The sequence below is a fragment of the Bison bison genome, unplaced genomic scaffold (assembly GCF_000754665.1).
Source record: "Bison bison bison isolate TAMUID 2011002044 unplaced genomic scaffold, Bison_UMD1.0 scf7180017864235, whole genome shotgun sequence".
Taxonomy (NCBI): Eukaryota; Metazoa; Chordata; class Mammalia; order Artiodactyla; family Bovidae; genus Bison; species Bison bison.
Window position 1 is genome coordinate 7759304 of NW_011494807.1, and position 18531 is coordinate 7777834.

At 39.2% G+C, this 18531-nt stretch overlaps 1 protein-coding gene across 9 annotated transcripts in view; it reads left to right on the forward strand.

Moving 5' to 3' along the window:
- The first annotated feature begins 5706 nt into the window (after window positions 1-5706).
- The window catches only part of CTXN3 (cortexin 3), a 32262-nt gene continuing 19437 nt past the window's right edge, over window positions 5707-18531 (forward strand). For 3 of the 9 annotated variants that reach the window (XM_010846332.1, XM_010846330.1, XM_010846340.1), the window contains exons 1-3: window positions 5707-5746; window positions 15067-15267; window positions 15843-15969. The gene's annotated coding sequence lies outside the window, so the exon portion shown is untranslated. Of the gene's footprint in view, window positions 5747-13313; window positions 13456-15066; window positions 15268-15842; window positions 16211-18531 lie in introns of all 9 variants that reach the window. The other 6 variants (XM_010846333.1, XM_010846331.1, XM_010846341.1 and 3 more) reach the window with 6 other exon arrangements.

Here is an 18531-nt window from a genome sequence, read left to right on the forward strand (position 1 = left end):
AACCCGCCCCCCGCCTGCCAGAAAACCATTGGAAGATGTGGTCCACTGAACTGAGGAAGCAAATCAAGAAGGAGGAAAACATGGGATACAGGAAACATGGAATTCAACACTGAAGAGAGGCAACGGAGTCCCTGGAAAAATAGTGAGGAGGGATTCCAAGAATGCAAGGTCAAAGTCTCTACTGCCAGCTTTCAACCCTGAGAGGAAGAGACAGATATAATGGAAGTCAATGAAACCACTGTATTTATTGATGAGACCCATGATGCGATAATTAAAAATTATGACTTCCACTAAAAATTGCTGTCTCTCTTTTAATCAAAATCTTGGTAAGAGCCTGCAGTTCCCATAAATGAATGAAGAAGAAAACACATGAAAACTCCCTGAACATGACTGAATCTGCTTTATATCCCATTATTTAGACTCTATTCTATTCTTCTATCAATAAGGATTGAGTATCCTTCTGGTAATATGTTGTTTGTCCCTTTTTAAGAAGTCACACTAATTTTGCATCATAGAAGTAGGGAGTGTATCAGAAGCACTCTCAGCAGGAAATCTGAGGGCTGGGAAACTCTACCCTTTTGCAGTAGTGGGTAAGAACAGGGTCCTTACAGGACAAGGCGTGTAACTCAGTTTTCCTTTAAGGAATCCCCTGTGGTTTATATGGAGAACTAAACTGAAGTGCATAGAGTCTTTGTTTTTACATGGTGGCCACTGAGGCTTTCTATATAAATTTGTGCTTTTTCAGTTCAATCCTGGAGATTGTGTGATTGAGTAATTCATCACATGGTTTATTCCAAAAATATGCCCCTACATTTATTAATCCTAAGACCTAGGTTTTCAGTGATTTTATTTAAAACATGCAGTTATTGAATTGTTTTGGTATATCTTGTTGTAAATTAATGTTACTCAATTTAACTATAGTTGGTTGTTTATAATATGTATTTCGAATGATAGGAGAATTGAAAAATATCCTTCACAAAATTTCTTAGATGAAATACTGCTTTTTCTTTCTGCCTCAGCACATCAGGAAGACATGTGATGGTCCCATTAGAAACAACAGCTCCCTGTAAGTAGAACCTGCCTCTATATCTACCCTGTGGATATATTCTTTTCTCAGTTGACTTTGATCCATGTTCTCTTTCAGACAACTTGAACATTGCTGTCAAAGTTAATCTATTCAATTTATTAAAGTCTTCCCTCCTTATATTTGTATTGGGATTTGACAGATGAAATAGTGATAACTAGTGGGAATTACCGAAATGAAAATGTTTACTTCTGTTTATAGAAGTTACTAATGAAGTTCAAGGTACATTTTTGTTTTATTAGAGGAAAAATCCTTTTAAGTAAATTTTCACATGATTGGGAAAGATCAGAAATATTTCAGTTTCATTTTACCTGAATTAATTGCTTAGAGAACTTGTATTTTCCCCCATAACAAAGTAATTCTTGTGTTTGTGTTTAATGTCTCAAACCCTAACATCAGATTTAAAAGATGTATTTCTTAGCTGATATCTTCTGTGGTTTATCCTCAAGAAAATATTATTTGTCTTGAGTGATTCTGCATAGTCTCTTTGATTTGTCTTGAAAACGTGTTCTCTAATCCTTTTTATTTGCTTGAAAATAAATAATGAAGAAAAGACCACTATGATGCTATCAGACAGTAACTTTCACAAGCATACGAATTAAAATAGATATTGAACTTTGGTTTTAAAGACACAAGAGTTTTTTTTTAATACAGTCTTTGTATTCATCCAGCAAAACACCTACCTTATATACAATTCAGTATTTTGAGTATCATTTGGTATTTCCAGAGTTTCTGAATATTACCTTTGAATCTTATGTTGTAAATTAAATTTAAAAAATCACACAGTTGGTTATATAACTTCTAATCATAGCCCTGAGATATGCAAAATAAATGCAACTTATCTTTTAATTCTGAACTCAGAATAGAATGGCTTCTGTTTCTCATTCTGCCTAATACAAAAACTTTATCTAGTTACTTCTAAGTAATCTGTGTTACTCACAGATTTGTTCTCAGTCTCTTGGGTAAATATTCAGTCAGACCCAGGGTTTCCACCTTCTCTCCAGGGTCAAACAGTGTTCAGTGGTGGGATTGAGAGGGGCAAGTATTTTTCCTCCCAGTGGGAAAGACACCTGAGCATCTCATTAATTTGAGTACATGTCCTTGTGTGTGTGTGTCCTTGTGTGTGTGTGTCCTTGTGTGTACACTCAGGGAGCAAGATATCCCTGCTGAGTGCATGACTTTGTTGTTAGCACCACTTTGGATTGGGTTGTAAAGGGTAGTTTTATGAAATGTTATATTTTGGAATACAAATTGTAAATCTAATTTAAAAATCCCAGAGCATGGAAGGTAGTTGAGGAGATTTCAATTTTCTTGTTGCCCCTTAATTGGGAAGTTCCAGGTTCATCATGGAGGAGGAAGCTGAATGACCCCACCAATTTTAAGATGATTTGACTGATCAAGATACATATTGATGTGTATCTATACATAGATTCAGAGAAGGCAATGGCACCCCACTCCAGTACTCCTGCCTGGAAAATCCCATGGATGGAGGAGCCTGGAAGGCTGCAGTCCATGGGGTCGCCGAGGGTCGGACACGACTGAGCGACTTCACTTTTATTTTTCATTTTCATGCATTGGAGAAGGCAATGGCAACCCACTCCAGTGTTCTTGCCTGGAGAATCCCAGGGACAGGGGAGCCTGGTGGGCTGCCGTCTATGGAGTCGCACAGAGTCGGACACGACTGAAGTGACTTAGCATAGCATAGCATACATAGATTTACATATTTGTGATTATATATTGTATTCACACTGTATTTCTATCATTTGAACTGATGGCCTTTTTATTTGTATCCCTGTATTATATGCTTGAAAATTTTCAGATTATGTGTGTATATATCATACACTCACATGCAGCAATTAATGCTCTCCATTCTAACCTTTTCCCTATTATTCAAGATATTTAGGTCAAATACATTCTTGGAATACAACTGGTCTGAAGGAAACTTTTGTGAGACTCCTGTGAGTAATCTTTTCACTTCCCCATTACAGTACTGTGAAATCCATAAATGAAGTGTTATACGATTCCCACTTGTCATCACACCTGAACAGTTGCGCCCACTCATGTAGAAGTCTTTCTGATAGGAGCTGTGATGCCTGTGACATTCCCTCCCTGGCCTCTGCTGCCCTTTTCAGCGTCACCGCTCCTCAGGCCCTCCGAGTCCTCTGAGGATCTATGGTGTGGCTCAAACAAGAGTGCATTGTGGTTTTCCCTACTTTCATGTGTGTGCCAGTGGACCTACAGAAAAGAGAGTGAGACTCGGAATAACACAACCACACAGCAAGTGCGCAGCCAGTCAGCCACAGTGGCAGATTCCCTGAGGAGCTGTAGCCTCATCTTCCAAACTACACTGCGAATGTCGGTGGCAAGAGGTGACCTACTCTGTCCCACACCCCAGCATCTCAGGCCTTGAGGGTTGCTCATCAGATTTTACCCAGGAGAGCAAAAGGGAACATTATTAACACTGTCGTGCCTTGATGGACCTTTTAAGGATCAAAATCATGGAGAGAGGTGGCACTTCAGGGCCTTGGGGGGTGACAGAAAATTTCCCTTTGCCATCCTGTTGGAATTGAGGGCCTTGAGATATAATAATCTTTCTCAAAATGTCCATTTTGCCTTCCTGGCCTAAAAATATAAATCATTAGTGTTCTATGCAAAAGGGACCTATTCTATTCCCCATAATCAGAAATCTAAAGGTTTATTTGTCAATTACTAATTGCATGTAGATTAGAGTTTAATTGTATACTGAGTCACCCCAATATTTTGGCCACCTGATGCGAAGAACTGATTCATTGGAAAAGACCCTGATGCTGGGAAAGATTGAAGGCAGGAAGAGAAGGGGATGACAAAGGATGAGATGGTTGGATGGCATCACCGACGCAATGGACATGGGTTTGAAAAGGCTGTGGGAGTTGGTGAAGGACAGGGAAGCTTGGTGTGCTGCAGTCCATGGGGTTGCAAAGAGTCAGACACAACTGAGCGACTGAACTGAACTGAACTGAGTCACTCCCACCTGGTTAGTACAGGTAGAGTGGTAGTTAGAGTGAGCTGTTAGAGTGCCACAGTTAGAGTGGTTGCACCCGTAAGCTGGCAGGGCTTCTGTAAGCATTACTTGATATACTATCTGTGAATGAGTCTGAGTCCCTTGACCCCAGGGAAATGTGAGATAAGCCTGGATGAAGGCTGCTTCTATCCTGTTGTTACCCACGTCTCAGGGACCTTAAAGGGGTCTAGGTGCACTCAGTGGCTCAGTCATGTCTGAATCTTTGTGGCCCCATGGACTGTAGCCCACCAGGCTCTTCTGTCCATGAGATTTCCCAGGTGAGAATACTGGACTGGGTTGCCGTTTCCTACTCCGGGAGATCTTCTCGACCCAGGGATCAAGGCCACATCTCTTGCATCTCTTGCATTGGCAGGTGAATTGGAGCCACAGTCAATTGTTAGCTCTGGTCTCTGGCCCTCGTACCAGGCCTATGGCCCCCCACATTCTGGTAAAGTATTCATAAATGACAGCAATACTGTGAAAGTGCATGCTGTTTTTTCTTTTAGATTTCCATGAGCCTCTCTGTTTATGTCCCATGCCTCTATGAACAGTAAACAAGCCTGAATAGATAAAAGTACCTTTAGAATTAGGAACAAAGACAGTGTTTCCTAGCAGATTGCAATATTGTATTGCCATGCACAAGGCTCAAATTTTCTTTTCTGCTCTGTGAGGCATTTTGCATCCTTACATGGTGAGAGAGAGAAGAGTGAGGGGAAGACTTGTATGCTCTTTCAATTTTAGTTTCTTCAGCTATAAAGTGATTACTAAAATAAGTACCTTTTAAATGAATCTGTGAGAATAAGTGAGATATTGTAAGCAATAAATGGTGAATTCCAACAAAAATATTCTCTAATCATAGAAGTTAGTGAATATAATTAAAAATGTGAGGAGCCACCCCCTGTAAATATCTGATAAATATTTATGAAATGTAGTTATAGCAATGATGCTTCTTTTTTTAGAAACATTTCTAAATTCTTCCTGAAAACTGAGATCTATATGAATATGTGTTTATGTTATGACCTTTTCCAAAAAAGAAATTATTACTTGCATCTGGGGAAAATCTAAACACAAAACTTAGTATTTGTTTATAGGTCTTTCCTCATTGTTAACCATATGTTTATTTAACAAAAAAAAAGTATTTTGCCTTCATTAAAATTTTGGGGGCTCATAGTAATTGAATAGCAGTGACTCAAGTTCAATTAATATTTTAATATTTATATTTGTGATAAAGGCAAATGGTTTTGTTTAGCCTGATACTTGTTTGCCCTTTTATTTACAGAAGTATATATATTGAACCTTGACTTAACGATTTTTCTAACTGCTTGCTTCTCTATGGTAATTGTCTACTGTTTAGTCTTTAGCTGCAGTACAACTTAAGCAATATTTGCTTATGCGTATATTAGAGACCACATGCAGAAACATGTTAACCAAGCCTGGCTGAAATATGAGCTGGTTGGTGGTTTACTTGCTAAGTTGCATCCAACTATTTGCAACCCCATGGACAGTAGTCCACAGGCTTCTCTGTCCATGGAATTTCCCAGGCAAGAATACTGGAGTAGGTTGCCATATCTTTCTCCAGGGGATCTTCCGGAGCCAGAGATTGAATCTGTGTCCCCTGCACGGTAGGTAAATTCTTTATCCACTGAACCACTAGGGAAGCCCAAAATATGAGCTACTTGAAATGAAAATACATTTTCCTTTCTCATTGCAATTAATGACCTAACTAAGGTTGAGTCACTTATAGAAGTAATTTTTTTAAACTAAGTTTTGATGTTAGAGGTATAAATGGTAAATCAACTATACTTCAATTATAAACAAAGAAGTTTAAGTGGGTTGAAATTCATGAATTGACTTATCATGCACATAAGTCCATGTATAGCTTAAGCTGTCTCGTAGGATGTAAATTAGGCACAAGGATAATATCTGATGTTAGAGGACCATAAATCCTAGGACAGGAAATCTAACATGTATGGAGGGTGCTTGGGTTTTCATCCACCTTAAATGCCCTAAGAATTGTTCTGATAAATGTTGAGGAGAGCCAAATGATATCCAAGTTTATTACAATTTGTTAATTCTAAGATTTTTCCAACTGGAATGAAAGTATTCTACAGTGCTTTCATGTTACCCAAGTTTTAGAGGCTCTGAGACTTGCAGATAGGCACTCATTTGTATTAATAACTTCTAGATGCAGGAATGTGATTTTTAAAATGTTTATAGATTTGAAAGTAAAATGATTTTGTCTTAGGCCTTGCATTAGCTCTCTCAGAGATCTTGCTATTTATTTGGAAAGAATATGTTCATGGTGATCAGGACAGAAACTAGCAGGAAATTTTCTGAACTGGCACTGAGCCCATTTCTTCCCTGGGCACTAGATAAACTCACAGCACAAGTCATCAGCAGAGTTCAGTGTGTTAAAGATGTCCAACTGAAACCCAGAAGCCCCATGCAACTCTGAAGCAATCTCTTCATTTCAAGGTTTTCTCTTAGGTTCAGAAGGATGTAGCCTTATTTGAATTACACTGAAAATGCTCTTCAACCCTAAGGCTATCACCAGAACACATTAACAAGCTGGAGATTTCTATTTGTATTTGTTTTTTCTCTTGTCTGTGATGAAGAATGATAATGGGGTGAAGCCATTACTTCCATTAACAATCATGGCTGATATCCCATCATTTCAATTCTAATAATCATGGTGAAGATCCAGCAGCCTCTTGAAGCAGTGCTGAGCAGGTTCAACTGTGACCCAAATTTTCAAAGTAAAACATAAAGGCAATGTTTTCAAATAACTTATCAAGAAATGTTTTCCCAAATAGCACAGTCCAATTTCAGCAACTCTTTTTTTTATTTTATTTTTAAACTTTACATAATTGTATTAGTTTTGCCAAATATCAAAATGAATCCGCCACAGGTATACATGGGTTCCCCATCCTGAACCCTCCTCCCTCCTCCCTCCCCATACCATCCCTCTGGGTTGTCCCAGTGCACTAGCCCCAAGCATCCAGTATCGTGCATTGAACCTGGACTGGCATCTCGTTTCATACATGATATTTTACATGTTTCAATGCCATTCTCCCAAATCTTCCCACCCTCTCCCTCTCCCATAGAGTCCATAAGACTGTTCTATACATCAGTGTCTCTTTTGCTGTCTCGTACACAGGGTTATTGTTACCATCTTTCTAAATTCCATATATATGCGTTAGTATACTGTATTGGTGTTTTTCCTTCTGGCTTACTTCACTCTGTATAATAGGCTCCAGTTTCATCCACCTCATTAGAACTGATTCAAATGTTTTCTTTTTAATGGCTGAGTAATACTCCATTGTGTATATGTACCACAGCTTTCTTATCCATTCATCTGCTGATGGACATCTAGGTTGCTTCCATGTCCTGGCTATTATAAACAGTGCTGCGATGAACATTGGGGTACACGTGTCTCTTTCCCTTCTGGTTTCCTCAGTGTGTATGCCCAGCAGTGGGATTGCTGGATCATAAGGCAGTTCTATTTCCAGTTTTTTAAGGAATCTCCACACTGTTCTCCATAGTGGCTGTACTAGTTTGCATTCCCACCAATAGAGTAAGAGGGTTCCCTTTTCTCCACACCCTCTCCAGCACTTATTGCTTGTAGACTTTTGGATTGCAGCCATTCTGACTGGCGTGAAATGGTACCTCATAGTGGTTTTGATTTGCATTTTTCTGATAATGAGTGATGTTGATCAGCAACTCTTGAGATGTGACATTTCAGTTATTTATTTCCTTGTTCTTCCTTCCTTTCTCTTTCCTTATACTGGTTTGAAAATTTTTGTGATCCTTAGCATTTATATTCATTGCTGATTATCTGATTATCACTGTAATTCATTTGGATGAGAATAATATGGGTGTTACTCTCAAAGGTCTCATATAGATGAATTAAAACAAGGGTAGGGGACCAATAGCCTGTGAGTCATACTTGGCCCACCAGCTGTTTTTGTATGGCCTAATAGCTGCTGCTGCCAAATCACTTCAGTCGTGTCCGACTCTGTGCGACCCCATAGATGGCAGCCCACCAGGCTCCCCCGTCCCTGGGATTCTCCAGGCAAGAACACTGGAGTGGGTTGCCATTTCCTTCTCTAATACATGAAAGTGAAAAGTGAAAGTGAAGTCACTCAGTCGTGTCCAACTCTTCACAACCCCATGGACTGCAGCCTACCAGGCTCCTCCGTCCATGGGATTTTCCAGGCAAGAGTACAGGAGTGGAGTGCCATTGCCTTCTCAGGGCCTAATATCTATACAATAGCTAACTGTCATAAAGGAAATCAGTCCTGAATATTCACTGGAAGGACAGATGCTGAAGCTGAAACTCCAATATTTTGGCTACCTGATGTGAAGAACTGACTCACTGGAAAAGACCCTGATGCTGGGGAAGATTGAAGGTGGGAAGAGAAGGGGACGACAGAGGATGAGATGGTTGGATGGCATCACCGACGTGATGGACATGAGTTTGAGTAAACTCTGGGAGTTGGTGATGGACAGGGAGGCCTGGCATGCTGTAGTCCATGGGGTCGCAAAGAGTTGGACACGACTGAGTGACTGAACTGAAGAGCTATGAAGGAAAGATATATACAACTGAATGTAGAGTTCCAGAGAATAGCAAGGAGAGATAAGAAGGTCTTGTTAAATGAACAGTGCAAAGACATAGAGGAAAATAATAGAATGGGAAAGACCAGAGATCTCTTCAAGAAAAATTGAGACATCAAGTAAACATTCCATGAAAGGATGGGCACAATAAAAGACAGAAATGGTAAGAATCTACAGAAGCAGAAAAGATGAAGAAGAGGTGGCAAGAATATACAGAAGAACCATATAAAAAATGGTCTTAAAAATTTTTTTTTTATAAAAAGGTCCTAATGACCCCGATAACCATGATGGTGTGGTCATTCACCTAGAGCCAGACATTCTGGAGTATGAAGTCAAGTGGGCCTTAGGAAGCATTACTATGAACAAAGCTAGTGGAGGTGACAGAATTGCAGCTGAGCTATTTAAAATCCTAAAAGGTGCTGCTGTTAAAGTGCTGCACTCAATCTGTCAGCAAATTTGGAAAACTCAGTAGTGGGCACAGGACTGGAAAAGGTCAGTTTTCATTCCATTACCAAAGAATGTTTAAACTACCCTAAGGCTGCACTCATTTCACATGCTAGCAAGGTTATGCTCAAAATCTTTCAAGCTAGGCTTCAGTAGTACATGAACTGAGAACTTCAAATGACAAGCTGGGTTTCAAAGAGGCAGAGGAACCAGCCATCAAACTGGCAACACCTTACTTGTCTTCTGAGAAATTTGTATGCAGGTCAAGAAGCAATAGTTAGAACTGGACATGGAACAATGGACTGGTTCAAAATTGGGAAAGGAGTTTGTCAAGGATGTATATTGTCACCCTGTCTATTTAACTTATATGCAGAGTACATCATGTGAAATTCCAAGCTAAAGGAATCATGAACTGGAATCAAGATTGCCAGGAGAAATATCAACAACCGCAGATATACAGATAATACCACTTTAATGACAGAAAGTGAAGAGGAACTAAAGAGCCTCTTGATGAGGGTGAAAGAAGAGAGTGAAAAAGCTGGCTTGAAACTCAACATTCAAAAAACTAAGATCATGGCATCCAGTCCTATCACTTCGTGGCTAATAGATGGGGGAAAATTGGAAGCAATGATAGATTTTATTTGGGGGGCTCCAAAATCACTGCAGACAGTAACTGCAGCCATGAAATGAGAACACGCTTGCACCTTGGAAGGAAAGCTATGACAAACCAAGACAGCATATTGAAAAGCAGAGACATCACTTTGCTGACAAAGGTCCATTAAGTGAAGCTATTGTTTTTCCAATAGTCATGTATGGATGTGACATTTGGACCTTAAAGAAGGCTAAGCACTGAAGAATTGATGCTTTTGAATTGTGGTGTTGGAGAATACTCTTCAGAGTTACTTGGACAACAAGGAGATCAAATCAGTCAATCCTAAAGGAAATCAACCTTGAATATTCACTGGAAGGACTAATGCTGAAGCTTAAGCTCCAGTACTTTGGCAACCTGATGAGAAGAGCTGACTCACTGGAAAAGACCCTGATGTTGGGAAAGATTGAGGGCAGGAGGAGAAGGGAATGACAGAAGATGAGATGGTTGGGTGGGTGGCATCATTGGCTCAGTGGACATGAATTTGAGCAAACTCAGAGAGATAGTAGAGGAGAGAGGAGGCTGGCATGCTACAGTCCATGGGGTCGCAAAGAGCTGGACACGACTTAATGACTGAACAACAACAAACAAAGAGCTATGTATGGTTTCATATTTTTAAGTAGTTAGAGGAAAAATCAAATAATTATTTGGGGACACATGAAAATTACGTGAAATTCAAATTCAGTGTCTATAAGTAAGGTTTTATTGGAACACAGGCATGCTCATTTGTTTATGCATTATCTCTGGCTGCTTTCATGTTACAACAGAGTTGAGTAGTATGTATCAATACTACCTGGCCTGCAAAACTGAAAATATTTTCAATCTGGCCTTTTACAGAAAGTTTGCTGACTCCAGAATTCGAACATGAAGTAGGAAATTCTAAAATGCAAACATGAGGAAAGTGCTGCCCTGAGGGGCCAATGAGTAACTGCCAGGAACAGTTACATTTCCCACAATCAATTTTTCCTGTTCAGTATTTTGAAGACATCTCCTACTTGTGGAGTTTTTCCCATCAATATTGTTTAGCCGTCATAACTAATACAAGCTAAGGTGACTCCACACGACAGTGAGTCAGAAGGAAATAACTCTTTCCACTGTGATGAGGCTTAATGAGAAAACTGAATCCATAGGAAAGGAAAACGGTGCTTACACCTAAAATATTCTCATAAATATTAATAAATAAATGTGCATTGTGAAGAGAACTGGAGAATAATTTTCCATTCTCTCTGGTATTGCCTTGGCTGGTCTATGGCTGAAAAAGAATCCAGGCCTAGAGTTTCATGTATGAAAGAATGATGGGCATAGAAGAAACGCTTCCTCAAGATTCTCCCACATAGCTGATCTCTAAATTCTCAATCTCTTCCCCCCTGCCTAGTTAGCCATTTTGGGTTCAAAATGGGTTAATTACAATTCTCAATCCTATTTCATGTTTTCATTTGTTGGGTCCTGATCATTATTTGACTGGGTACATGGTTTTGAAGGGCATTTTCAATATTCCATTCCTCTGAAAAGTTTCTGAGTATCATGTCTATTAATTAATGTCTTAAAGAGAGGGAAAACAGGAGGAAGAGGGAAGAAAGAACTAATTTTCAAGAATGATCCTTACAAATCTATAGTCATCAAAGCAGCATGATACTGGCACAAAAAAAGACACATAGTTCAATGGGAATAGAATAGTGAGCCCAGACATAAACCCATCCACCTGTGGTCAATTAATCTGGAACAAAGGGGGCAAGAATATACAATGGAGACAAGACAAGTCTCTTCAATAAGTGGTGTTAGGAAAACTGTACAGCTACAAGTAAAAGAATGAAATTAGAACATTCTTTAATATCATATACAAAAAAAAAAAAACTCAAAATGGATTAAAGATCTAAATGTAAGACCTGAAACCATAAAACTCCTAGAAGAGAACATAGGCAGAGCACTCTGACATAAATTGTAGCAATGTGCTTTTTTGGATCTGTCTCCTAAGGCAAAAGAAATAAAGGCAAAAATAAACAAAATGGGACATAATTAAATTTAAAAGCTTTTGCAGGGCAGAGGAACCCATTAACAAAACAAATAGTAAGCTATGGGAATAGGAGAAAATATTAGAAAATGATATGACTGATAAGTGGTTATTATTCACATTATATAAATAGCTCATATGACTTAATATCAGAAGAACAAACAATCTAATGAAAAAACTTGGCAGAAGATCTAAATAGGCATTTTCCAAAGAAGACATACAGATGGCCAACAGGCACATGAGCATCATTAAATATTAGAGAAATGCAAATCAAAACCACAATGATATATAAATTCACACCTGTCAGAATGGCTAACATCAAAAAGTCTACAAGTAGCAAATGTTGGAGAGGACGTGGAGAAAAGGTAACTCATGTACACAGCTGGTGGGAATGTAAATTGGTACAGCCACTATGGAAAACAGTATGGAAGTTTTTCAAAACAAACTAAAAAGAGAACTACCACCTGATATAGAAATTCCCCTCCTGGGTACATATTCGGAAAAAGCAAAAACATTAATTCTAAAAGATACATGAACCCCAATGTTCAAGGCAGCACTATTTACAACAGTCAAGATAAGAAAGCAACCCAAATGTTCTTCAACAGATGCATGGATAAAGGAGACATGACATTCCATATGCACAATGGAATGTTGTGAAGTGAAAGTTGTTCAGTCGTGTCTGACTCTTTGAGACTCCATGGACTATACAGTCCATGGAATTCTCCAGGCCAAAACACTGCAGTGGGTAGCCTTTCCCTTCTCCAGGGGATCTTCCCAATCCAGGGATTGAACCCAGGTCTCCTGCACTGCAGGCAGATTCTTTACCATCTGAGCCGCAAGGGAAGCCCAAGAATACTAGAGTGGGTAGCCTATCCCTTCTCCTCCGAATCTTCCCAACCCAGGAATTGAACCAGGGTCTCCTGCACTGCAGGTGAATTCTTTACCAACTGAGCTATCAGGGAAGCCCTACAATGGAATGTTATTTACCCATAAAACAAATGAAATTCCGCCATTTGCAGCAGCATGAATGTTAGGCCTAGAGAATATTATGCTTAGTGAAATAAGTCAGAGAGAGAAAAACAAACACTGTTTGATATTATTTATATGTGAAATCTAGAAAAGAAAATGAATGTATATAGCAAAAGAAAAACAGACCCACAGATGTAGAAGACAAGCTAGCAGTTACTAGTAGTGAGAGGGAAGTGGGGAGGGGCAAAAAAGGAGTGAAGGATGAGATAGAAATTACCATGCATAAAATAGATAACAGCATGGATATCTTGTACAGCACAAGAAATTATAAGCATTATTTTGTAATAACTTCTAATAGAGCATGATCTACAAAATACAGAATCACTATGATGTGCACTGAAACTAATATATGTTATAAATCAACCACTCTTCAATAAAAACAAAAAACCAAACCCACCAAAAAAGAATGATGATCTTGATTCATTATTATCTCCTTACACAGTAAGTCTTTTAAAAGGCACGTTCAGCTGTTAAATTGCTCCCTGGAATCAATTAAAGAGCAAAAACACACTCATGGACAGCGAATGGAGAGGGCTAGCACACGTCTCCCAATTTGACATCCAAGGGAACTGAGTCTTGAAAAGGTTAGTGAATTACCCTAGTTTATAGAGTTTGAGAAGTGGGGGAACTGAAATATGTACCATTGAGTAGAAACGTTGTGTTCCTGCTTTATCACAGCTATGCCCCTGTTATGGAATACAGGGAAAGCTACAGGGCTAGATATAGCTGTCTTTGTTGGACATAGTTTAAATATATTAACTTAGCACATTATATATCTGAAAGAAAATCCTGAGACCCATCATATGATCTGTATCACCCAATCCAGGGCTCCTCAGAAGTCCTTGAAGCCCTATACCTGACAACATCGGCTCTTAAGCTAATATCATCTCGAGAGTCCCATATTTACATCAAGGCCTGAATGATAGCTTTCCTTTAAAAGCAAGATAGATGCAGATGGCTCACAGAAGAATGAAGACAAAGCCTTGCCAGGTGGGGCCCTCCAGATAACTCAGGGCTGACGTGACCAGATGTGTGGTATAGGGAAGAAGTGCTGGCAGGGGAAACCAGTCTTAAAACAGGAGTGGAAAAATCACCTCACTCAAATGGAATTCTGTAATGTTTACCATCAGGTGGGAAGGGATCTCAGCAGTCCTGGTGTTTATGAAGGGCTGACTTTATCCATACAGGACTTTCTGGAGGATAAAAAGCTACTCATGGAGGTTAAAGTATAATGAAGGATATGGGACATCCATGATGTGACAGTTTGCTCATTAAATAAAATTGTGTCCCTTGTAAAGAATCTGAACTTGGGCAGTTCCTCTGATTTATAGATGGCAATAGTTATATACTGACTTATCCCTTATTGCATAATAGTAGCTGTTAGCTCAGGAATTAAATGAGGTATTTTCCAGCCATATAAAGAAAGAGTATATAGGTTAATCAAGTGGTCTCTTGAGGCCAACTGCCTCCACTTAAATTCCTCATTCATCACTTTTCTACCTGTGTGATATTGGGCAAGTCAAGAAAACAGTTTGTGTCTCAGTTGCAAAATTAGGATAACAATATCTAATTTCTGAAGATTAAATAAACCATCACATGTAAAGCACGTTTAAGGCGTTTGATACATAGTGAAAATTTAATAAAAATAACTGTAACATACATGTTAATGTTCCAGAATAGAATTCAATATATCTTTAGGGTTTCAATTCCAATTGAAGGATAGGTAGTAGATTTTAAAATCATAAAACTGTTTGAATTTGTTGGATTTAGGCTGCAGTGAAAACTTATAATATACTTTTATCATGGGAAGATGTGTCATTATCATTGGTACAATCAGAAGAGAAAAAAGTAAAATTTGTGATTATATACTAGCTTGTACTTATATAAAAGCATATACTTTTATGTCCCAGAAACTATTCTAAGCTCTTTTATATAAATTTAATTTGCTTAATCCTTACAACAATGCTAGGAGATTGGTAAGTACTATGATTAGCCCCACGTTACATACGTGGAATATAGGCAGAGAGAAACTGAGAAAAAAGAAAAACAAGGCCACCATTTAAATTGCTTTTTTGTCTTATGTTGATGGTAACTATGAACTCTTAACCTTTCATTAGCTGTCATTCTTTTCTATGTTTATAATCTGTTCATTTAATTTTTAAAGTGAAGTTTAATTTATGAATTATTTATATAAGATTTTGCTGATCCCATGGAGGAGAGTCATTTGAGTACAAGGCCAAGCTGACCGAGGAACTGAACTACAGTGAATGGGAAGTTTCTGAGGATCATTTACAGATGGGTCAGAGAACTGGAGAAGCCAACACAAATGACAATTGCTAACAACAGAAATAATTTTGAAATAACATTCTGGTTTAATATGACCAGATTCCAAAATGGTAAGGATGCTTGAATATAGGTACTTGGTTGATTGTTTTATGAAGAAATCCTAATGGCAAAATCTCATCTAGCAAATCGTTCCAAGAAGCTTTCTGTTGGAAGTACCAATAAAAGGGTCATGATTTCTGACTATTCTCTGAAATGACTCTTTAGTTAGGTCTTTTTAGAATATGCTTCTGCTTGAAATCCATTGAATTTATTTCCTTATTATAAACAGTAACCTTTGAAAGGAACATAGCCAGTGCTATTATCAGCCACTCAGTTGAACTGAACCAATTACTCAAATCATGATGGATTTGAATTAGTTTTCTTTGTGTTTATGAAAATGTGCTTGTGGAGCTGAATTTTTCTTTTCCATTATTCATCTGTAAGAATAAAGAGCAAGCATTTCAGAGTAACAGCATAATTCCCTATGATGGGGGGTTTACAGGCAACGTTGAACTATTTGATACTCTAACAGATTGTGGAAAATGCTTCTAGATATCTGATATTTTCAATTTTAAAGGTAGGATTGTGTATTGAAGTTGCTACTGTGCTTCATCTACAATAGACCTGCTTCTCTCTTCTGCCCCAGAGAATGGCCAGCATATATGTTAGAGCTGGATAGAAGTTCCTGAAAAAGGAAGAGGAGCTTCCCACATCTCACCACACTTCAGAGCCTTAATTTCTTAGCTTTCAACAGCTGACTTCTGACTCTGCAGGTGAAGACTCAAAGCGAATACTAATGTAGAGTTCCTCCATTCCTTCTGTCTATGAATGAAGCAGTCTATAAGGCAATATTGCAAGCTACTTTTCTGAAAGTCATGTGAGAAAATGCAAGAAATCTCTCCCATCCTCTGGATGAAAATTTCCTCCTGAAGCACTGGTGGCCCATTCTACCCTGCAGAGGTAGAAGGGCTTGTACTACTTCCAGTTATCCTGATGGAGGCGATAAGTGTTCTGGTAAGCTCTTCCAATTGATGCTTTTGAACTGTGGTGTTGGAGAAGACTCTTGAGAGTCCCTTGGACTGCAAGGAGATCCAACCAGTCCATCCTAAAGGAGATCAGCCCTGGGTGTTCATTGGAAGGACTGATGCTAAAGCTGAAACTCCAGTACTTTGGCCACCTCATGTGAAGAGTTGACTCATTGGAAAACACCCTGATGCTGGGAGGGATTGGGGGCAGGAGGAGAAGGGGACGACAGAGGATGAGATGGTTGGATGGCATCACTGACTCAATGGACATGAGTCTGAGCAACCTCCAGGAGTTGGTAATGGACAGGGAAGCCTGGTGTGCTATGGTCCGTGGCGTCGCAAAGAGCTGGACACGACTGAGTGACTGAACTGAAGCTCTTCCAAGCTGGGAAAACAGTGGTGACTTTTTTCTTCTGGGCATGTGATAGATGGAGAATCTAGAATTTTAGGTCTAGTTATAACCTTCTTAATAGCTGGGGAGTGTGGGACGCCAGAGTTGAAGATGACTTGGTCCCACAGCCATTATAAGAGTACAAATCTGTCTACACTACTTTGCCTCCCCCATGTCACAATCCAAAGAGCCCAGGAGTGTTAGGTAACTTTTCATCCTCTTTTCTCAGTAGATTACAGTGTTCTGAATGTGTTATCATGTCCAAAATGATATAAAATTCCCTCAAACTACAGTTTGTTTGCATTCTAATTATAATATATAGCCTGAGACTCAAAACCATTTTCCCTAAAATAAAGGAACTCAATATTCTTAGAGTAGCAGAACATTGATTGCCATATTTATTGATACTTCCTACAGTAAAACACCCTAGAGATGGAGTGTGGAGCTCACTTTTGGTTCCAAGCCACTAACTAGAGGACATTGTTGAGAAATAATTTTATAATATAAAACATGAACATAAAAATATTGATGAATATTTCTGCTTTAAATCAAGTCATAATAATTTACATGCAATTACGTGCAATTATAAGTTAGATAATCTATCCCCCCAGATCCAGTGCTATGCCCAGTTTGGAGCCACCTGTAATGTAGAACTTAACTCAAGAGCAAATTTAATAGTCAAAATATAAGAGGTGAGGCGGGCAGCAAAAGACCAAGTGATCTCAGCTGCCCCCTAGTTGGGTTAGCGGTCTTGCTGTATTCATGGTGGCTACTTCAAGATCTGTGTTAACCTCAAAACTCAAAATCCATGCAGGAAGCTAAATGGGTCCATCCCCATTAAGAACATGGACTTCAGGTATGAGGGTGGGTTTTTTCCCTTTTTCTTATCTTTTTGCTCTGAGGAGCTTTTTGCCTCTGCACTCACAAAGGCCTCAGGCTTATGTTCTCCTCAGAGGGCCGCAAAGAAGCAAAATCCATTAGATAATGTTTATGCCTTGAGGAGTTCTATCCTAAATGATCACTTCTACCTTATTTGAAATGATGCCATGCTTTTAAAATTCTGATTCTACATGGAACTGGGAGAGGGGTTGGCCAAGGTCAGGGTGGTTATAAGAAAGATTTTAGTGATTCTGTACAGTTGGAAAAAACCAGTACAACAACAAAAGATGACACAGGAGAATAAGTAAGACAAATATGAATAATCTCTAATTAGCAAAAAAAATTATTTTTGAAACATTGCAAGTAGGTCAGAATGATGAAAAGGGGCACCTACATTCCCCTAAGGATATCAAACCCAAGAAATAGTTGGCTGCCTTATTGTGGAGATCTGGCTCCCTCCCACCCATACACCCCTCAGATTCATCCAGGCCATGCTGTTTGTCAATTTGCTGGAACAAGACATTCCTGCAGACCAGAGGGGCAATGCTTAAAATTCAGATTGGATGCAATCTCATGTAGTGTCTTCATCCACTTTCCCTGCCCACTAAGAAATGAATATCACTGTTTTCCCAAAGGCCTCTATCAAACTCAGATATTTTTAGACATTACCATGTCTATTTATCTTAGGCCCCGCAGAAAAGTGAGAGATGGGCAAAAATATTTTAAATGTGATCATTGTGTTCCGGAGAAAACCACTTCACCTCTCCAAACCATGCCTACATCAGTTCAGTTCAGTCACTCAGTCGTTTCTGACTCTTTGCAACCCCATGGACTGCAGGACGCCAGGCTTCCCTGTCCATCACCAACACCCGGAGCTTGCTCAAACTCATGTCCATTGAGTCGGTGATGCCATCCAGCCATCTCATTCTCTGTTGTTCCCTTCTCCTCCTGCCTTCAATCCCCAGCATCAGGGGCTTTTCCAATGTCTGCTGCTGCTGCTGCTAAGTCACTTCAGTCGTGGCCGACTCTGTGCGACCCCA